This window comes from Lissotriton helveticus, chromosome 9 (assembly GCF_964261635.1).
Source record: "Lissotriton helveticus chromosome 9, aLisHel1.1, whole genome shotgun sequence".
Classification (NCBI taxonomy): domain Eukaryota; kingdom Metazoa; phylum Chordata; class Amphibia; order Caudata; family Salamandridae; genus Lissotriton; species Lissotriton helveticus.
Window position 1 is genome coordinate 806,188,548 of NC_136070.1, and position 24,125 is coordinate 806,212,672.

The following is a 24,125-nucleotide window of genomic DNA, read 5'->3' on the forward strand; positions in this document are numbered from 1 at the left end:
ATCCATTTTGAATAATAGTCAGTCAAGACTATCAAATATTTCATATCATCACCCAAGATATTATAAGGACCAGAAAAATCTATTGCCAATTTTTCCCACACTTGGTCTGGCAATAAATTAGTTGAAGTAGCATTTTTTTTACTCTTCCAATGCTTCTCAGATAACAGGCATTCTGGACATTTGTTAACAAATTGATCTACATATGAATCCATACTTGGCCACCAATAATATTTTCTCAATATTTTTTTAGTTCCCGACATTCCAGGATGACCTGTGTGTGCTCTATTGATAAGACCATCAATCATTGATTTAGGTGGTACAAAGAGTCCACATCTAGTTATTATTTCATTCTCCAAACTCAATTCCGAAGAAACCTGTTGAAAGGGTACCAAATCTTTTCCAAGATTTCCTAATGGTGGCCATCCATTTCTGATAAACTCTTTAACTTTACACAGAATTTCATCATTCTTATAACCATCCAACCAATCAAGTTCTGAAAAAATCCCCAAGGTATTTTCAGAAGCATCTATAGCTGAAACAACCACACATTCATCATCATTGATATCTGATTTTTCTATTCCATTATCAAGCGGAATCCTTGATAAACAATCCGCTCTAAAGTTAGCTCCACCAGATATATGTTTAACCTCAAAATTATATTCCTGCAACTTTGAAATGATTCTTACTAACCTCGAAGTTGCCTGTCCAGTTCCATTTCCATTCATCAAAAATAAAAGTGGTTTATGATCTGTCAAAAGATCAAAACAACTACCCCATAAGTAACTCTTAAACTTTTCAACTGCCCAAAAGCAAGCTAAAGCTTCTCGCTCTATTGTACTATAATTTGATTCAGCTTTGCTTAATGCTCTTGATATAAAAGCAATTGTATTCTCTTTTCCATTTACATTCTGTGTTAAAACACCTCCAAGCCCTACAGAGTTTGCATCTACGGTGACAGTACACTTCACTCCACAAGAATATGGTTTCAAAGCTGGAGCATTCTTAATCATTTCTTTGACTTTTTTAAATGCTTCTTCATGAACAGATGACCATACAAATTTCTCATTCTTTCTAGTCAAACATCTGAGTGGTTCAACCACCAATGCATAACCATGTACAAACCGTGCATAGTACTCACTAAGCCCTAAAAAGGATCTTAGTGAGTCCTTATCAACAGGTGCCGGTGCATGCATTATTGAATCAATAAGATTCTGTTTCGGTTTAATTCCTTCTTTAGTAATTGAGTGTCCTAAATATTCCAATTCATTGACTAAAAAATTGCACTTATCTTTAGATACAGTCATCCCCCTTTTACTCAAAATGCCTAAAACTCTCTCCAGAATTTTATTATGTTCATTTTCTCCTTTCCCAAATATGAGAATATCATCTTGAAACGCCTGCACCCCTTTGATGTCCACAAACAATGAGTCCATTAGCTTCTGAAATACACCAGCTGCAGAAGCTACACCAAATGGGAGTCTCATATATTTGAAGGCACAAAAAGAGCGTAACAAACGTAGTAAGATCTTGTGACTTTTCCGACAAAAGAACCTGATGATAAGCTGACTTTAAGTCAATGAGCGAAAAATGTGTTGAATCACCAATAGCCATTAGCATTTCTTGAATAAGAGGCAATGGGTGGCAATCCACCAAAATGTTCTTATTCAATGAACGCAAATCTGCACACATGCGCAACTTTCCATTTTTCCTCTTAGCCAAAACGACCGCCGAAACCCACTCTGATGAATTTGTTGGTTTAATGACTCCATCTTTACACAAACTATCTAAATGTTCCTTCAATTCTTGTCTCACACTTAATGGTACATTCCTGACCTTATGTTTTACAGGTGATGCACCATACTTTAATTTAATTTGATGTACAACACCTTTCACACAACCAATTCTATCTTCAGAAATGTCCTTATATTTCTTTAAAATAGAATCTAAATCATTTGAATTAAGATGTTCACTACATAAATCAACTGACACAATAGGAATATCTCCTAGAATTATGGGTGTATCACTACCAGGTTTCAACATGATACCCATTCTTCCTAAATCACGCCAACCAATAATATCCCTTCCTTTCTTTGCCACATATACTTTTGTTGTTACTGACCTTCCTAAAAGTTCTACAATACCAGTAAAATAACCCAACATATCAATAATTTGTCCACCAAAAGCTTTAGGATTTACATCTGCAACCAAAAGCTCATTCTGAAAAGGATTCTTATCATAAGTAGTTTCATATAAAATGGTTATTGGCGATCCAGAATCTGCCATCACTTCTAATTTTACACCTTCAATCACTGCTTCACCTAAAGGTGCTTTAAAAGTGATGTCAGAATCAATTATATTCACATTAACCACAAGATTACTAATTTCATCTTCTATGTCATCTATAACATTTACACTTGTGTGCGAAAAATGTCTATTTTTTAAGTTGGTTTTACATGCACTCTCAAAATGTCCAATTTTTTTACATTTTGTACATTTTTTCCCTTGTGCAGGACAATTTGGATTATTTCCAATATGATTCTTTGACCCACAACGATAACATATTAGATTTCTCTTATTAATAAGATTTCCTCTTCCTCTGCTATTTTCTTGTACTTTAGTCTTATTAGTAACAGTACATATAGCTTCTGTATTTTCAGATCCCGATATAACTTTTGTCGATACCGAAGATCTTTCAATTCCAACAGCAATGTCAATTACCTCACTCAATGTTGGATTCCTGCATGCCAAAAGACGTTCCTGTACTTTTTTTGAAAAACAATGAAACACCAATTGGTCTCTTAAATATATATCAAGCATGTCTCCAAAGTCACACTTGGATGCTAAAATGCGTAAATTTGAAACATAGTCTTCAATACTTTCTTCTGCTAACTGTTTCCTTTTATTAAAACTATGTCTCTCTACCACAATGTTAGGCTGTTTGTGGAACCTTTTTTCCAATCTTTTTACAGCCTCTGTATAATCATCCCAAGGAATGAACTGTCCAGGAGGTGGTTCACTTTCAGGTATGTTGTTAAAAATTTCCCTACCTGCATCTCCTAATAATCCATAAAGAACAGCTTTTTTTCTTTCTTTAGAATAATCTTTACCAACTATGGCAATTAGATAGCTTTCTAAAGATTTATGCCACTGTTGCCATCTAACTGGTGGTTTACCTGCATGTTGTAAGAAAGGATTTATTTGATATGGCTGTATTTGATAAGCCATGGTCTGTTAAATATGTTTCCTCTTTATACTTTTTTTTAAAATAGTCACTCTTTTCTTTTATATGAACTGCTAACTCCAAATATCATAAAATGTATTTCAAATCTTTAAATAATGTTCTCCTTTCCTTCCGATTTACTTTGATATATGCTTTACCATATTCGATCATAAGCCTCTTTTAAAACTTCTCTCCGATCATCAAACTGCTGCTGCTTCGGTTTCTATTTTCCTTAAAATGGCCGCTACGTAGGGTCACGTCTATTGACCTCGCGTGATGACGTCTTCCTCACGCTCCTCAAGCTTCGCGCACAGACATTCAGTGCGTCTCCTTTCCTCGTGTCACGGACTATGACACTCTTCAACACGCACTGAAATCCTTGACGCGCACTTTACTCGCGCTGCAGTCACGCGATGTTCTGGAACACCAGAGTCTTTTAAAACGCAACAACCAACTCCATTTAACCGATCTCGTACAATATAAATGAGGTAAAGTAATCTTACCCAAAATATTCTTCTGTCGATAACTGTTTTGAAGTGGTTAAATATTGCTTCCAAATTAATTTCTTCTCTGCTTCACGGTGGGTTTTGACCAATCAACTGCCAATATATAAATAATTTTTTGTATCCCAGTCCATCGTCGCCATATTTATGTTGTAATCCCGACAACATAATCTGTATGATGTAATAAAGTTGGTATTTATTCTGAAATTGTAGTCATAGGATCAACCCACATGAAGAGACATCAGGATGCGATGCTGTCGTGCCCAGTAGTCAGAACATAATGACACAACAGCAACGCATCAAAATTAGAATACAGAACACCTAGAATGAAGAAGCAGAATCACAAAGTAATTAAAGCAACAGATACAACAACCGCGCTCTGTAGCAAACACAGGAACGTCTGAAATGGGGCCTAGACAGGTATGAGCACCGACGGGCCATATACGAAGTATGAAAATCGGGGACACCATGATGGCGCAAATAAGCGTTTGCCCTTTTGTTTCGCCCCGCGCCTCGGCATTTCAACACACCCTTGCACAGTGTCCTCTGCGGTTGCATTTAAAGCAAATCTGGGTTAAAGCAGAACATGTTTTTGCAGAAAGTAAGTGAATCTTCTGCAGCTTCTGAAACATGCAGAATTCTCAATGTCTTTATTTCAGGTTGACATTCTAATTTGCTTGGTTGCCCTTTTTATGTCGTGTTGGTCTTCCTTGCAGTCCTCTTTCTCTCAATCCTCTTTCCCTCGATGCACATTTACTTCCTTGACGGCTAAAATACCAATTGGAGTGCATAATATTAAAATAAGCTTCTGAACTCCCTTTGGCCCTGGCAATAGTTATTGAAAATCGGGGACACCATGATGCTGCATAAATGGGTTTGCCCTTTTGTTTCGCCCCGCGCCTCGGCATTCAAAGTGACGACGCCGAGAGCATGGAATGCCTCTTAATTTGTAAAATATGTGGTGCCGGGGCCCATGGGCTTAAAAGTCCAAAGCAAACTCCCGGTGCTCTAAATTAGGTGCCAGGCGAGTTCAAAAGTTACGCTGTGGGAATTGCCATGGGAGGTATTACTGTGTAGTCCGTTTTGTTTTTTAACTCCATGCCCACGTGGGTTAAGCATCTGTGATTTCTCAACTGGGGGAGGATGTGGCCTCTGGCACAGCTAGAGTGGTCGACCTCGAACCAGGTTTGAGTCTCAGCTGGAATGCTCAACACCCTGTGATTGCAATCTAGGGGCAATTCGATATCTCCCCAGTGCTGAACAAAAATTAATGTGTCCATCGCAACTAGTGCTAAATGTAAATGTAAAGCGCTCTGATACCTTCGGGTCCAGTTCGCGCTGAATAAAACTCTGGGAAAAAAATGCCAAATGCAGGGCTTTAAGTCAGTTTAAGTGGGCCGTGTCCTGCCAGTGCACAATGGGAGTTCAGTCTCAGCACCTGCTTTTCAGGTCTCTTTCGGGCTCTCCATTTTTGCCCTCACCATCAGGGCGAAAAAGAATCTTAATTCTGCAGCAGTACCACCCTTCCTTGAAATTGATGTAAAATCATAAATACACGTTATGTTTCTTTGACAGTCTCATCATGTCACAACTTCATTATTGCATCCCAATTACTTTAGGAAGCCGCCAGTAAGTACTCCCGAGGTCGTGCTTACAACCCCTGCCCACCGGTAAAAAACGGTGGGGAGCCACGGCCAACTGCCAATTAGGTCAAGGGAGCCACGGGTCAAAAAAGTTTGAGAACCACTGCCCTAAGCCCTAAAATACTACCCCCGCACGACCCACCCTCTACCCCCAGTCCGGTCCCTACACTCAAACACTACCCTGCACGACCCCCCGACACTACCCTAAATCCTAAAACACTATCCTACACTACACAAACACCACACCACTACCCCAAACCCTAAAACCCTACCCACAGCATGACCCTCCCCCTAGTCCGGTCCCTACACTCTAACACTACCCTGCACGACCCTCCAACACTACCCTAAACCCTAAAACACTACTCTACACAAACACCACAACACTACCTTAAACCTATGCTGTCTTGTTTTAGGTTTAAACCTATAATAACTGATAAAATCCCACTGAAAGGGCAATAGCCCTCACCAGTGTAAACATATAAACACTGAAAAAAACACTTGCTGAACCACAAACTAAATGCCAATCAAAGAAAGGAAAAGGAGAGTGAAAGAGTAATTTGTTTTCTTCCTGAAGACGCCAATACAATGTAACATTTTAATACAAACTAGCACCAAGAAAGACTGGGCTAACATTATTTTGCTTGAGTTTTGTTGTTTAGTGATGTCACAAAAATACTATTTCTTCTTCCTTTTGCTTTTTTTGGTTTTGTGGCCTTTGGTCTAAAGATACAGGGTTTAGAAGCATGTTTTAGGTCTAATTTAGTGATTTTATAAACTGTCGAGAATCAGAAAATATTAAAATCACATTTGACATTTTGGCTGTGTTTGATTCTTTCACTGATAGATAAAATGACTGATTTCATAAGAATATTTCCCAATATGTGCCATCACATTTACCTACAGAGAATGGGTAAAAACCTTTGAAACATCAGCCCCCAGTTTCTAGTGAGTCAGTATTGATAGTAGGTGAGTTGCCAATACCTCAGGCTTTAAAAATACAATGCAAGGTATAGTGACAAGTATATGTGAAAAGAGTGCTATCACCAAACATCTGGGATAGTAGTGGAAACATGACACCAGACTTTCGGAAAACATGGAACGCAATGTCACTTGGAATGCTGCTGCAAAAAGGTTATTTCCAAGTTCAACAAGGATTGGAGTGATATTGTTTGTATTGCAGTGATTCAGCTAAGTATATGAAAAAGATGTGTGTTGACCTGTCAAAATCGATCCCTGAGCTGAAGTGCTTACCTGTAAGAGAACCTTGCCACTTGTTAGATGATATGCTGAAAGCATCTTTACAATCTTCAGAGTTAATGAAGAATGCTATTGACTTTTTGTCTATTTTGGTGCACTGTTTTTTTATCCGCAGGAACTAGAATACAAATATTTGTCATTTTGTGCTTTGTGTGGCATCAAAGAAAGGGTCATTCCAACTGTGTCACTTAGCTGATGATTCTCAGTCCAAGGGGCTGTGAATGTTATATTATCCATGTGGCAACTGTTTACAGAATTGATGATGCCAAAAGGCAAGAAATGTGAGGATCTACGGTCGAATATTGATACTGATGTGCAAAAACGTACACTCTGCTGCATTCTTAGATTTTCACAGGAAAACATAACTGCTGTAGTGGACATAATAAAACAACTAGAGTCTGAAAACAGCCTTGTCTGCCAAGTGTTCAGCATAATTGGTGTAGATGTGAACCATCTCCTTGAGAGTAAGTTGGGCGACATCATTAGTGACTTTGGCACTGCAACATGTTCCATGTTAGAGTGCTTGCCACTTGGTAAGTAAAGCAATGTTGACAAGCAATTCAGGAACTTTCATTTTAAAATGCATAAGAAATGGCTAGCAGTGATGCATAGAGGTGTCTAACCTTGGGCGTAGTGGGCGTAGTGGGGCTTCGCGAAGCTACGCGAAGTGGGCAAAAAACTACGCCCACCCACGCACTTCGCGTAGCCTCACTACGCGCCACCCGCCTCCCTCCCGCCCTCCCTAAATGCTTAAATGACATTATAAATGAATTATAAAACCACTTACCTTGTCCGCCGCGTCCCCGGGGCTCCCTCTCGTCATCGCGCCGCCGGCGCGCGCGTCTTGGATACTAATGCGTATGCGCGGCCGCCCGCGCATGCGCATTTCTCGCGAGAAATGCGCATGCGCTGGCAACCGCGCATGCGCATTAGTATCCAAGACGGCGGCGCCGGCGGCGCGATGATGAGAGGGAGCCCCGGGGACGCAGCGGACAAGGTAAGTGGTTTTATAATTCATTTATAATGTCATTTAAGCATTTAGGGAGGGCGGGAGGGAGGCGGGTGGCGGGCAACTTCGCTACGCCCACGAAGTGGGCATAGTGTTGCCTGCTTCGCCTACTTTGCAAAGGGCAAAGTAGGCAACACTACGGCGAAGTTGCCCGCCCAGGGTTAGAGGTGTCCCTTCACCAACCATGGCATTTGAAGTCAATGAAACCTCACTGTGGTACTCTGTACGAGTTTTAGATTCCTTCCATAAAGCCGAATTTTCTCCGTAGTTTCAAAAGTGTGGCTTAATTTTTGACCGCTTCAATATGTCTAGGGGAGTAAGTGCCAAGTTCAACACAAATGTTCCTGAACCTGCCAAGAGAATCGCAATCTTTAAGTGCACCACTATTGGCATGGAAAGCTATGTCAGTGGCAAGAGTGTGAGTTTTGGCGTTGATCATGTCAAGTGCCAATGTTGTGAAGGTTTTATCACAGAAAAAAGTGTACATGGGAAGGAAAAAGTGAGCGCACATGACCAAAGACTCACTGAAGAAGTATTGTTTGGTGTACTATGTGAGAAGTTGGCCTGATATGTGATGTCCACTATTCTAGTGAGCATCCTCTATCAGTCCAAGCAACCCTTATGGTGGTGGTTGTAAAGTCAACCTTATAGACCAGCTATCCTAGTGGTAGCATGGACAAAGCAGTCTTAGGCTAAACTCAAGAGGGCATGTGAAGCCAGCTGTTTTACCATATGTAACCCCTTTATTACCAAGTGAAAGGACACCACACAGGCTATATATAAAAATATATATGTATTTATTACTAACACAACCCTCTGAACTCTTTATGAGGTCAGAGGCATAAGCACATAACAATATACTCAATTATCATACCGTAAGTATCAGAAAATATAGTGGGCCCTAGGGGCACGTAAAACCATATACTAAAATAGTGGTATAAGGACCACGTCACAAACAAAGGATAGGCCTAGGGCCTAGGGAATCGCTGGGGCTACGCTGTACTACCAAAGGATAGGAAGCAGGAGGCCCACGGGAGGCGTGTGCAGTGTCTTAACACACACGCGAGTTACCATAGAGTTATAATGAGAACGAAAGAAATGTAAACTAGTTCTTTTAGGGTACTTCCGGATGGACTAGGAGAAAGCTACTGAAAACTAGGACACTAGGATAGTCAATACCCACAGGAGCACCGGAGTACTGGCGTTACCTCACCCACAGGAAGCGGGTGCATAGGTGTCAAAGTGTGTCAGGTTTCGTCGCTGAATCCTATGGAGCCTTGAAGAAAGATGCTGCAGGCGATCAGGAAAGAAGTGTCCGGGTGGATCCAAGGGTGGATCGAGGATGAAGAGTACCTGAAAACAGAGGGGACAGAGTCTGGGTCACTAGCCAGTGACCAGTAAGGAACCAGGAAGGAACCAGGCGATGTCGCGAAGCAATCAGGTGATGTCGTGAAGCTTGACTCTGCAGCCCCGTTGACCAGGAGGCGTCGACGACAACCAGGAGCTGGATACGAACTGTCCCATGAAGGATCTCGCTGTTGGCAGTGTCGGCTTCCGGATTGGAGTCAACAGGCCTTGGCAAATGCAAACCAAGCGGGTTCGGGATAGACCAGCAAGGTCTATGGGGCTTCTCCTTTGCAGGGAAGCAGGGGCCCACCTGGAGCAACCAGGCAGGCGGTGTAGATTCAAAGTTTCATCGTCACAGAGGCCTCTAGCCAATGGGCAAGTAACCGGACAGACGCGTCGAACAGGAAAATGCAGAAGGGCTCCACGCAGAACTCGTGGAGTGTGGAGGGCTGATCTTCGGTGCAGTTGATGCTCGGGGCTGAGGCTTCTCAATCCCCAATGCACAACTTCGAGGGTGCCTCAGAAGCTGCACAAGTAGCAAGGAGCAGGCTTTTCAAGATGGCCGGTCCCACATCTCTTGTCGCCTCCACGGGTCTCAGCTTTGCAGGGACTGTGAATCGGGGTCAAAGAAGTCTGGAAGTCTGGCTCGTGTTGGACTCTGTGCTCGGGCTCCGGCGGGAGCGTCGACAAAGTAAACCGCAGATTGCTGGATGGTGCCTGTAGGTACAGGGTGGTCACTCCTTGGCCACAAGGGAGATTCTTCAGTCTTCTAGTTGCAGTAAAATGTCGAAGGTCCAGAGTTTCGTTACAAGTTTCAGTTCAGGATAAATCTAAAGTCTCTTGACTCAGCTCCTACCCATATACTAATCTGAGGGGCTGGATTACCTGCTAGGTCCCTCCTATGGGTGGGACCAGGGAAGGGGGTGGTTACATTTTACCGAGAGAGGAGATAGCCTGGAGCCCTGGTTAGCAGGATCCCAGGCCAACTAAGTCAAAAACCAGCTAAACACTAGGCACAAAATCTGGGGTAACCATAGTCAGGTATCCACCTTCCTACAAACCCCCCCCCCCCAACGAAAGGAAATAAGGCTATCCTCGACCAGGTAAGCCTATATTGCCTAAGTGGCCATATAAGGAAGTACCTGCACTAGCATGGTAACCCCCTGTCTCATGGTCCACTAAGCAATCCCTCACCCTAGGGGCATCAGAGGGTCTCCACCATAGGGAATCTCTACCTTTGGTGTGTTTTGGCAAAGTAAAAGGCTGGTGTTGAGATGGAGTACTGAAGTGAGGCTCCACTAATGTAGGGCTCAGCTTCCTCCAGTCACTATCCACCATATAGGCCTTTCTTTCCATGACTGAGTTGCACTGTGCTCTCAGGGTCAACCTCTGGCTGCCTATAGCTGGAGGCTGGGTCCCTTTTGTTGGCTTACTGGAAGGACTGGTCAGGTTTGGGGCCTTTGGGTCCCAGGTTTGGCTGTGCCCAACAGAGTCCATCTGGGGGAGGTTCCTAACTAAGAGTAAGGGAGTTCCCTCAGGAGTTTTGGGAATTTTCACCTTGCTAGGGCTGCTAACGTCGGTGCCCCTAATCTGCTGATGGGGGTGTTCTTTTGGACAGGGGGCCCTTTGGGGTCCACTGGCCTCCCTGGCCTCTACAGCCCTGGGCTGACTGAGGCAGGGTAGAGAGGGGCAGGTTACCTGCTCCAGACTGGGTCCCACCTTGGAAGGGTCCACTGACATCAGAGGCTCTGTCAGGCCAGGCCTGGCTACCTCTGGGGCAGTTTTTTCACAAGGGGTAGGGTCAGTTCCCTGAGGAGGCTGACTCTCACCTAATGTCTGGTGGGAGGGAGACTTTTCTTCCTCCCCAATACTCTCTGTCTGAGTGGAGTGATCCATAGTTTCAGGCTTCACAACACTAAAATCTGTTTGAGTTTGGGCTGTGACCATCACAGCCCTACCAACCTTTTCAGGAAGGAACTCTGTTTGTGTGTGGGCTGTGACCATCACAGCCCTGCCAACCTTTTCAGGGAAGTCTACTTGAGCCTGGGCTGTGATCATCACAGCCCTTCCAACCTCTTTGGGAAGGAATTCTGCTTGAGCTGGGGCTGTGGCCATCACAGCCCCACTAACCTTTTCTGGAAGACCTACCATTTTGGAATGGGTTTCTAGTTCTACCCCAGCCCAGGCTGAGATCTCTAGATCATTTCCCAGTAGACAATCTACAGGCAAGTTTGTAGACACTGCCACTCTCTTTGGGCCAGTGACACCTCCCCAGCTGAGATTTACTACTGCCATGGGATGATCTTTCTGCACTCCATCAATGTTGGTCACCTGATAGGTGAACCCAGGTAAAAGTTGTCCTGAGGGGACTAGACTGTCAGTCACCATAGTGATGCTAGCCCCTGTGTCTCTGTAGGCTTCAACTTTCTGGTCATTGATGTGGGGCTCCTGTCTGTACTTGCCCAAAGTGTTGGGACAAGCAGTGAAGTTGGCAAACCCCATGCTATTTTCACAGACAAGAGTAGCTGCTGTAGGGGACCTGGTTAGGCCAGAGCCCACCTGAGTTCCCCAAGTAAACCCAGCCAAATGTTTGGGGGCACTCCCACCACCTGGGGGATTACTACTAATAGTAACATGAGGCTTGGGAGTATTACTTGGTGGAATATTTTCCTTATTGCTCGCCTTGGGGCAACTGCTGTCAGTTTTCCAATGGCCAGGCTGTTTACAGACATGGCAATAGGGTTTCTTAATGGTAGAGGAAGGAGTTTGGGACCCACCCTCCTCAGAGGAATTTTGGGGCCCTGTAGTGGATTTGTCCCTAGATGTATCCCCACCTTTCTCTTGAGGCTTGGTATCTTTCTTTTGGTCACCACCCTGATTTTTAGGCCTAATCCTGGTTCTGACCCATTTGTCTGCCCTCTTACCCAATTCTTGTGGAGAGGTCAGAACAGAGTCCACCAGGTGCTGGTGTAGAAGCTGGTTTTGACAATAACTAAGGATCTGCTCCCTCATAATCAAATTGTACAATCCTGTATAGTCCTGTACTTTGCTGCCCAATAACCAGCCCTCCAGAGCCTTTGTAGCACAATCTACAAAATCAGTCCAGTCCCAAGGCTGTGTCTTCTGGGTGTCTCTGAACATCAACCTGTACTGTCCAGTGGTTAGGCCAAACCCATCAATCAGAGCACTCTTCAGGACAGTGTAATTGTTAGCATCATCATCACTGACTGTGAGGAGCTTGTCTCTTCCTTTTTCTGAAAAGGAGAGCCACAAGATTGATGCCCACTGACATTGGGGTACCTGATGTACTTTGCAGGCCCTCTCCAAAGCAGTTATCCATTTGTGGATATCATCCCCAACTTTGTAGGGGGGCACAATCTTATTCAGGTGTCTATTGTCATAGGACCTGTCTTTATCCTTAGGGATATTGCTGCCACCAGTGGAATCTAATCCGCTTAACTTTTGCTCTCTTGCAAGAGCAAGTTTTGCCTTGGCTAGGGCAAGTTCTTCTCTCTCAATCCTGAGTTGGACTTCCCTCATCATAGCCTAGTGTTCTCTTCTCTGAGGAGAAGTCATTCCCCTCTGAGAACCCCTTGAAGCATTGGAGTGGAGAGACTCCCTGGAGTGGGATCTTTCCATCCTATACCTCTGGCTAAGTCCACTTGTAGGCCTGAATGGGGCTGCCCCATTCTCAGCCCCAAATAGGCTTAGGTTAGCCTGGCTAAGTCTCCTAACTTCAACCTGGCTGCCTAACTCTTCCTCAGAATCTTCCTCCTCTACAACCTCATCATCATCTATGACAGTAGGGTCAGGGGCATCTTCTGTTGAGGGTAGTACCTCATCTCCATTGATTGACAGACCTGTGCTAGAGGCCTTGAGAGCATCATGTTCCTCCATGAGCTCAATCAGGTGTCTGAGGGTAGGGTGAGAACCCTGTTTTAACCTTCTAGAGGTGCACAAGTGCCTTAGCTCTTGCAAAGTTAGGGTATCATATCTGGAAGGTATCCTTAAAGGATCTACCTCCACTGGGAGAGATCCACTTGGTTCTGCTCTCAGAGACATGATCTAGTGAGGTGTGGTGTGTGCGCCTACCTACACTAAGTGTTTCCTACTAAACCTCTCTAGGAGTTGTAGTCAGGGTGTGCTAGGCCCTTTGGTCTACAACAACTAAGTTCAGTAGAACTTAAGTATTATAAGTCTTGTTATATGTACCTATGGTACCTAATGTGATCTTTCAAATGATATCTCAAAGATTACAATTGGTAAAACAACAGCAAGCTCTTATCCCACCGCTGCCACCAATGTGAGAAGTTGGCCTGATATGTGATGTCCACTATTCTAGTGGGCACACTGTATCAGTCCAAGCAGCCCTTATGGTGATGGTTGTAAAGCCAACCTTATAGACCAGCTATCCTAGTGGTAGCAAAGACAAAGCAGTCTTAGGCTAAACTCAAGAGGGCATGTGAAGCCAGCTGTTTTACCATATGTAACCACTTTAATACCAAGTGAAAGGACACCACACAGGTTATATGTAAAAATATATATGTATTTATTACTAACACAACCCTCTGAACTCTTTATGAGGTCAGAGGCACAAGCACATAACAAGATACTCAATTATCATACCACTAGCAGCCCGTCCTGATGTTGTCTGGGAGCAATCAGGCTTCTGGGTCCCCGCCCGCCCCGACGTTGTCTCAGGCTTCAGGGCCCCGTCCGCCCCGACGTTGTCCGTGGGTCCCCCCGAGCGCTCCCGCCACTTTCAAGGCCCCCAATGAGCCGCACACGGGCCGCTTCACCTACCTCAGCCGCCGCTCCTCCCCGCCTGTCCGCCGCTCCTCACCACCTGTCCGCCGCTCCTCACCGCTCCTCCCCGCCTGTCCGCCTCTCCTCCCCGCTCTCATGTCCGCCGCTCCTCCTCGCGCTCCTGTACGCCGCTCCTCCCCGCGCTCCTGATGTCAGCACGCACGTCGCGGCCGGCGCTACTTCCAAGGGACTACTTTTTTTTAATCGTAAATATTTTAAAGAACGTATATTTTATTTTTTTATATAACCTATGTCCATCTGCAGACCCTGACAATTACAACGATGTATCGGGTGTTTGGATTGGTGCTGTGGTACCTGAGTTTACCCGCCTCAAAGGTTCAAAGTTCTCTCTTTATAATAGTAGTATATATATAGGTGTTGCTGGCTTGCTGATAATGAAAATAAATTTAAAACCGATCTACTAACTTTGGTGTAAGGCTGTAATTGGAAAGAATATCCGGGAGTGCATGGAGAACTAACTCCCCTCACGGGGTAACTGGAATTGAGATATATATATATATATATTCACTGAAAAAACCATAGGTTATAGACCATATATAGTTAGGAATTAGCATTTAGAAAACCTTATTTTACTCACACAAAACCATTGAAATTCCATATATAGTTAGTTGCACTAACTATATATCGCGCACCCGCAATCCACTGCTGATGATGTCACATATTACATCATTCATGACATGGTCAGTGACATCACTGATGACATCACTGATGACATCTCAAATGACATCACTGATGACATCACTGATGACATCTCATTTGACATCATTCTTGTGCTAATACGATAAACCTCTTCAGACTCTAATATAACCTTAGATACACTCAGTGTATACAGACACTCACACACTGTCACTCATCCATGGAGTTACTCACACACCTAGTCAGTCATGCAAAGAAACAATCTCACCTCCATTTCCTCAACTATACAGTTATACACACCTTACTTATTCAAACATATACTAACACATATTTACTCTCTTATACAATCCCTGATACAAGTTCACAATGATCCATACAGCCACTCACACATTCAGTGGCTCTCATGCACAGTTATTTATATATGCCAACTCTCACATGTACTGTGTTTTACATATGTACTTACTATGACATGTAGCATTGAGATATCCATTCACTCATCAATACACTCATGCACACAGTCAACCGCCCATGTAGCTTTTTCCACATGCACTCTTGAACTCATACACCTAGTGAATCAACTGCTCACACATCTATGCACAGAGTCACACACCTCCCAGCCACCCCCACACAAACTCAATCTCCCATAGAAATACTTGGGCAACCAATTAATAACACATATAGCCTCTCGTATAGCTAATGATCAACACATGCAGCAGTTTACATCACAACAGACATAATGATGCACAAATTAAGACAGTTTAGTCACTAACCCATGCATTCAGTGAGACACATTTAATCACTCACTCATACAGTCAGTCACGCACCTACTAAATCCTTCATCCAGACACTTATACATCCACTCATTCTTCAATATCTAAGACATATTTTAACTTTACAGAAACATACAGTCACTGGATGTTGTCATCAGTGATGTCATTTGAGATGTCATCAGTGATGTCATCAGTGATGTCACTGACCATGTCATGAATGATGTAATATGTGACATCATCAGCAGTGGATTGCGGGTGCGCGATATATAGTTAGTGCAACTAACTATATATGGAATTTCAATGGTTTTGTGTGAGTAAAATAAGGTTTTCTAAATGCTAATTCCTAACTATATATGGTCTATAACCTATGGTTTTTTCAGTGAATTTTCAAGGTTTTGTAAATGCTAATTCCTAACTATATATGGTCTATAACCTATGGTTTTTTCTGTGAATTTCATTGGTTTTTTAACAGCTAATATCTGTAGCTGTAAAATGTATTCTTCTTTAAATCCAAAAATATATTTTATATGTTTATGAATAATTTTTTTTTTAAATATTTTTTTTTCTTCGTTCCCGCTTCGCGAATCGGGAAGCTTCCCGTTAGCTGACCTTGATGCCGCGAAATAGACCGCGAGCCGGTAAACGTTTCTTTACCGCAAGTGCCGCGTTAGAAAACAACATCGTGACGCCTCCCGTCCGCATGACGTTCCACGTTGTCGCGTGATACGTCATATGACGTGCTACGTTAGCGAACTGGTACGCGAAGCGAGTGCCAAAGCGCAGGTTTCTGGAAGCAAACCGGGAGGCCCTGCAAAGCGCGTAACGTAAACACAGCAGGTCATGTGACTTGGTAATAACACTTTTCATTGGTTCATTTCACTTTTGGTTTCCTAATGATGTAAGACTAGGTCATATAATCTAAAATGAACACTTTTGATTGGTTGAGAACTCTTGTTTTTCCCAAATGATGAAAATCCCTCCTTCTTTCCTCACTCTGACTTTCATCATTGTGAGAGAAAGACCCTTTGTGATCACTGAGCAATGGCTTCTTTAGTAGCTTCAGCTGGTGCTTCCCCACCACCTCCACCACCTCCAAGGAAGAGAGGACCACCTGCTCAAGTTGTAATTCAACAAGAAGAAGAAGAAGAGGAACAGGAGGACGAGCACGAAGAGAGGCAGTTTTTGCCTGAGCAGCCCAAGACGTCTCACCGGAAAGAAAACTTCATTTGGCAATTTTTTAAAATTCCCAAAGGTCAGAAAAAAGTAAATGCAAGATACGTAACTTGCCTTATATGTCAAGATAGACTGTCCAGAGGGACCGACAAAAAATACAGTTTCGGAAACTACACAATGCATCGCCATATGACTAGGTGGCATCCTAACAACTACAGTGCTGCACAGTTTCGGAACGACCTAGATAATCTCCCTATTATGGCCAGAAGATCTGTTGTACCGGAAGTAACGGGACCAGAGGGCAGGGAGATGGTGCCAAATATACAAATGAGATTTGGTGAAGTAAAACACACCTGCGTATTTTGCGATGGATTCATTTCCTACGGAGAAAGAAGCATCACTCTGATCAACAGAGCTATTGACTATCATATGCAAGTTTGTCCGAAACGCCCAAAATCATAAATACTTCTTTTTTTTGTTTTGTTGCTCCTGTTGAGCCCTTTACAATGAATCGTTTTCATTGCCCCCTCCAAGAAAAACCCAAAAAAATATAAAACTGTTCCGAAAAATTCAAAAACATTAAAAAAATGTTCAGAAAAATAAAAAAAAAAGTTCTTTTCAGAACTACCTCCCCGTTATTAAAAAATTGGTACAATATTTGGAACTGTGCCAACCTCTATTTCTCTTAGTTCGCTTCCTAGTTCGCTCGCTGGTACGCGAACTGGAAGCGAACCAAAAACAGTAAGTATAAGGGAAGGAAACACACACTTATGTTAAAAGAAAGACAGCTATAGGGGAGTAAACTAGAGATACTATTACCCATAATCCACTACTGATGATGTCACATATTACATCATTCATGACATGCTCAGTGACATCATCAGCAGAGGATTGCGGGTTTTTTGGCAACATGCCTTATCCACGGTTTAATAACGCTGCCTTTTGCTTTATATAAGTTTTCAAATTGTATGAAATATATACCAATAGGTCTTTATGAACCTTTAGGTAGTGCTTTTGTTCATGAGGTCTGGTCGCTTCCATACACATACAGATGTTTCAAAGATGATCAAGAAGTTTATCTGAATGGAGAGGAATGCACTGAGACGCCAGATCATTCACTAATGTGTAGGCACATACAGTTACACGATTCATGCAACAAACACCGACCAAATATGGCTTGCGTGTTGCAAGGCACGCCAGTTCCTGCTATCATCCCCACGTTCAAGTTGTTGGAAAATGGTAGTTATTTGATGCTCAATAATGAAGATTGTTCTGAGTTAATTAAAAGTATTCCTTTTATCGTAACAGTAAGTGAACGGGTTATTTGCTGCAGAAATGTTCTATTTCCTCCCACACATGAACATAGGGAGTTTTCAATCTGGCCACAAATACCAACCTTGGGACACGTTTCAACGGCATGACAAGAATAAGAGCTCTTTTGTCTCAGAGAGAGGTGGCCTTGAGTTCGGCCCGTGAAACTTTCGTACTTCACATAGCGAACACCCGTACACAGGTTTGCCTTTCAATTTCAGCAACATGTTTCCGACTATCTTTAACGCATCCTCCACAAAATCCCTGGCACACTTTTTTAAAGTTGTTACCAGTGGTCTCGTGACTTCATTTGAGAAAATCTTTGGAGTCATCCCTGCTCCCTTTCATTCCATTTTCTCCACTCTGGTTCGTGGATTGCATTTTTACTTGCATTACCAGCGGACGCTCTTGTGCTTTTTTACATTTTTAAATATGGATGTCCCTCCTATGCAACCTCCGACCCTGCAGCTGCTGACACTGTTCCGCAATCGCATGCTAGAATATTATGGCACAATGCCGTTGGCGATATTAAGCACGGCATATGGATTATCTTTTCGGTTCTCCTACTTCACCTGTGTCCAGCCTGTATTTCACTGCCTGACCTGTGATTTCGATTGGGCCATTGATTTGTGTCTCTGCGGACCGGTTTCTCCTGACGTCGACTTTAATCAGCTGATGACTCCTATCATTACTCACGAGTTGGTTTGTCCTGGCGAAAGGATTATGGCTGTGGCATTGATGCATGGACTACTTGGTCCCTGGAATTTACTGGCGGCAGCACAGTCTTTCTTGGAACACAGCTTTCTTGAAAACCCACCGAGCTGTCCTCTGATGGTGATAGAGGATCCGGTGCTGGGAGAGCACGTATGTTCTTTTCCGCTTTTAAATTGGATGGCTGAACTGTTTTCGGATGAAGACGGTGACTTCCTGTTGGAGGCTGTTGCAGCTTATTTTGCATACACAGTTATGTCATAGACCTTTTTCATGTTTCATATGCTGAGTACTAGCATTTCATTGACAATTCATTGACTTAATTGTCAAGTTTTTATTATTTACCTTGCCTATTGGCTTAAGACTCGATAAAGTACTTGGCTGTTTTATTTTTCTTTAGCATTGAATTTTCCTAGTTTTTAATGCTTTACCTTGCGGACCGTCCACATATAAACTTGCAATCTGCTCTCATGAGATGGCACTTCTATTATCTTATTCAGTTCGTTTCCGGATCATGGGGAGGTGTCATCTAGGTCCTGGATATCTTTACACCGTGTTAAGTTAGCATGGGCTCATTACCGGTTTAAACGCCATTTTTCCTTTTTTGCAACTTCTGCACACGACATTTAGTTGTTGCTTTAGCTTTCCACCTAGTAGTTCATCGTGGTTTACATGAGAATAATATGTTATTGGTCTACTATCTGCTTTACTTGTTAAACTATATCTGTACAGCGAGTGCTAAAGTTTCAAGAACAACACGATACAGAATTGTTATGAGGTCTGATCTCCACGACTTCATACTCATAACATAAGTGCAACTTCTGCCAATTCTGGGCATGAGGCGGGTTTTATATTGCTTTGCCGAACACACATACACAACAGTTGATGCGGTTCACATGAAGAGAGAGCTGGTGTATGCTGATGTGATTCCTTCAAATCTAAGACACTAAAGTATGGGCACGCCCTAAACCAACACAAAGAGACCTTCTTAGCAAATAATATAATATGTGTATTAGGGAGGGTGAGATATAAGCAGCCGCGGGCCGTGGAGGGAGTTACGGTGAGGCAGGGAGGCGGGGAGGGGGAGAAGCAGGGTGGAGCCCTCTCTACCTTGCCCCTCCCCCTCCCCGCCTCCCTGCCCCACCGTAACTCCCTCCACGGCCCGCGGCTGCTTATAAGTGTTGCTAACTCTTATTCATTTACAGCATGTTAACATACTGTCACCATTCGCTTTTTATGTACTAGTAACTATGCTGGTAATTTTGCTACTGATAATATGTGTACTTGTATTCTCCACCCTGCTTCTCCCCCTCCCCGCCTCCCTGCCTCACCGTAACTCCCTCCACGGCCCGCGGCTGCTTATAAGTGTTGCTAACTCTTATTCATTTACAGCATGTTAACATACTATCACCATTCACTTTTTATGTACTAGTAACTATGCTGGTAATTTTGCTACTGATAATATGTGTACTTTTATTATCTAAGGTACTACGCCTGAGAAGACGGCATTAGTAAATAAACATTTCAAATACACATGTGTTCTTCTTAACTCCATGTTCTGGTTTCTAAGAAATATATAACGACCGACTGTTCATGAGTTCCACGTATCCTGAGGTACTATAAGTTCATATTCTGGATTGTCTAAACATTGAGAGTTTGTTATATCCAATGTGACACTGTACCTAGCTTGCTAAATAGTTTTTGATTACTAACGTGAGTTTTGGGACACCCTAATTCGCCGAGGTTCCAATCCTCTGTCCACAGTTCTGTGTGAGAACAGAAACCCTGCGACAGGGGCACCCCCGACCCTTGCTGGAGCTTCATCACACTTGCGATACAACTCCAGCAATGCGCCACCTTTACGGCACAGATACATCACGCATCTGTGCTGTTTTTGCCCCGTAATGCGCCGCATTGTAAATGCAGCACACCATAGGTGACGGAACAGCGGCACAGAATGACTAACACATCCCTGGTGATGCGCCAGTCATCATAAATCTATCCCTATGCTTCTTATCTTGTTAGAGATGAACCGCCATATGTATCATCAAAGTTATTTGCATTTCCTAAATAGCGAACTTTAAGGAATAAATAGCGATTCTTTACCATTCCTAGTTTGCGATGAGCTATTTGCTAATTAGCCGAATGTAGCCCAATGAAGCCCAATGTAGCCCAATGTAGCCCAAAGATGGCCGCCAGACACACAAAAAAACAAATGTAGCCCAAATATCAGCCAGATGTAGCCCAACTATAGCCCAGTGACAGAATGACCAATCAGCTTCGCAAACCTCCGTTACGCGAAGCGGAGCGCTGTTACAGATATATATCTTTTTTTGAACGTTAATTTCTCAAAATCCACTGGAGCACATATATTGAGACCTAGCAAAGGCACATCGGGCTACCAGTCCCTAATATTTTGCCAAGTTTCGTGCAAATCCATTCAGCCGTTCGATTATTATTTTTATTATTTTTTTTTGCCCCGCGGGGCCCTTTTAAAACCTCCACATCAAACCTAGGGGGTCAGCGAGGATCTACTATGCCCCCTTATAGTTATTTCCCCCTTTGTTTTGACCTCCTCTTGTCTCTCGATCCTACCGAGAGACAAGATGGCGGCCGCTACGGACTGTTTGGAATGTTGACAGACGCCGGAGAACCAATCAGCTTCGCTTCACAAAGCTCCGTTGCGCGAAAAGTCCGCGAACCAGAGCGCTAACCGGTCCGCTGTTACAGATATATATCTTTTTTTAAACGTTAATTTCTCAAAATCCACTGGAGCACATATATTGAGACCTACAAAAGGCACATCGGGCTACCAGTCCCTACAATTTTGCCAAGTTTCGTGCAAATCCATTCAGCCGTTCGGGCTAAAAGTGAGGCCAACCGCCCTATGGAAAACTCAATGTTAAAAACACGTTTTGGGACCCCCCTTTTTTCTCGGCCCCCACTGGACGAACCCCCCCCAAATTTTCAAGGGCTGCTCAGAAACAAAATGTGCCATTTTCCTGAAAATTTCAGCCGATTCCGTCCACAAACGCCAAAGTTATTAGACATAGAATTTTCAAAAAACCCATAGAGAAAAAATCCTAACTATATATACCTACTGGCGACCGCCAGTAGGTAATATGTATATATATATATATATTCACTGAAAAAACCATAGGTTATAGACCATATATAGTTAGGAATTAGCATTTAAAAAACCTTATTTTACTCACACAAAACCATTGAAATTCCATATATAGTTAGTTGCACTAACTATATATCGTGCACCCGCAATCCACTGCTGATGATGTCACATATTACATCATTCATGACATGGTCAGTGACATCACTGATGACATCACTGATGACATCTCAAATGACATCACTGATGACATCACTGATGACATCATCCAGTGACTGTGTGTTTCTGTAAAGTTTAAATATGTTTTACATATTGAAGAATGAGTAGATGTAGAAGTGTCTGGATGAAGGATTTAGTAGGTGCGTGACTGACTGTATGAGTGAGTGATTAAATGTGTCTCACTGAGTGCATGGGTTAGTGACTAAACTGTCTTAATTTGTGCATCATTATGTCTGTTGTTCTGTAAACTGCTGCATGTGTTGATCAGTAGCTATATGAGTAACTATATGGGTTATTGATTGATTGCCCAAGTATTTGTATGGGAGACTGAGTGTGTGTGTGGCTGGCTGGGAGGTGTGTGACTCTGTGCAGATCAATGTGTACTTGTATCAATGATTGTATAAGAGAGTAATTATGTGTTAGTATATGTTTCAAAATGTAAGGTGCTCTATGTTTAACTGTATAGATTACAAAATGGAAGTGTGATTGATTCTTTACAGGACTGACTAGGTGTGTGAGTAACTCCATGGATGAGTGACAGAGTGTGAGAGTCTGTATAGGTGTATGAGTGCATATGATAGTGTTGTAAAGATGAGTGATTGTATGTATGAATGATTGTATGGGTAAATGAGTGAATGTGTGTGTAAACATAGGAATCACTGAGTGCGTATGTAGTAACTAGTATTGGTGTGTCAATGGTTTCAAAAATTATACTCTGTATTTAACACTGGGTGTAACAGAGGTTATATTAAAGTGTGAGGAGATGCATTGTATTGTCACATGAATGATATCATCAGTTATGTGGTCATTGATGTCAAATGAGATGTCATCAGTGATGTCATCAGTGATGTCATTTGAGATGTCATCAGTGATGTCATCAGTGATGTCACTGACCATGTCATGAATGATGTAATATGTGACATCATCAGCAGTGGATTGCGGGTGCGCGATATATAGTTAGTGCAACTAACTATATATGGAATTTCAATGGTTTTGTGTGAGTAAAATAAGGTTTTTTAAATGCTAATTCCTAACTATATATGGTCTATAACCTATGGTTTTTTCAGTGAATTTTCAAGGTTTTGTAAATGCTAATTCCTAACTATATATGGTCTATAACCTATGGTTTTTTCAGTGAATTTCAATGGTTTTTTAATAGCAAATATCATAAGCTGTCGAATGTCAAGTACGTGGTAAGTAAAAACATTTTCGTGTTTATGCACACTGATCTGCTTTGATTGCTGCCCCCCACCCCTCATTTCTATTAGGAGTACTCTCTCTTTGCAGATAGTGAAGGGTAGTTAACGCAGCCCTTTGCCCCCTTTGTAATCCGTCGTGCCTGCTTCTCTCTCCATTTGATTGATTGTTCTCTTTGGTTCATTCTCTATTTACAAACAAGCACAGAGTCGCAATACTCTGTTTAGTCTTTGCAGATAGCGAAAAATCGTGTAAAAAAACAAAAGGAATCGAGCAAAATCAGTAGGCCACTAATGGGATCTCTTTTGACCTCGCTAAAATAGAAACATTAGGAACAACCTGTTGAAAATAGCAATGCGTATGTATATAAGCGGCGTTCATTTGTGTTCACAGTACCCCTTGTTGATTGTTTCAATCGAGCATTGAATTGTTCGAAGTTAATTCTCTTAAGGATCTTCTCTACCTGCAAACGAGGAAGAATAGGAATATTCTATCTCCCTTTGCAGATAGTGAAGGGTAGGTAACGCAAGCCTTTAACACGTCGTACCTATTTCATTCCTCATTGATTGATTGATTGTCCGAACATTGACTGTTTGGGAATTAGTTCTTTTTGGAGGTATTCCCTGTTTGCAAATAAACGTAGGAAAATCTTTGCAAGTAGTGAAAGGGTACGTAATGCGGACCGTTCTCCCCCGTTGTAATCTGTCATGCCTATCTACTCCCCACTGATTGATGCACCTTTTTCACCCGGACCATTTACTAGAGATACGTCATCTGGCCCGACCAGAGAGCACCCCTAGTGAAAAGGACATATGCAATAATAACGAAGTGATCACTGTATCCTGTTAACAGAAACTTTACCATGAAACAACCTGGAAAGAAAAAAATAGGAAAACGAAAATCAGTAGGCCACTGATGAACATGAACTTTTATTAAACAACGAACAAAGAAACGATAACATAACGTAATGATAAAACCTATTAATGTCCTAGAAACAAGAAAACGTTAAAATATGCCAGTGGTGAGAGACCAGAAAAACAGTAAGAGAAACCAAATCACCCCTCGCTGTCCCACCGCCTGCCACGCCAAAAAAATCGATAGACTAGGGAAAATGCAAGTCAGTAGAACATCCACCCCCACTCTGGAAACTTCCAAGGTGGGGCAGGGTTCCGGCTACG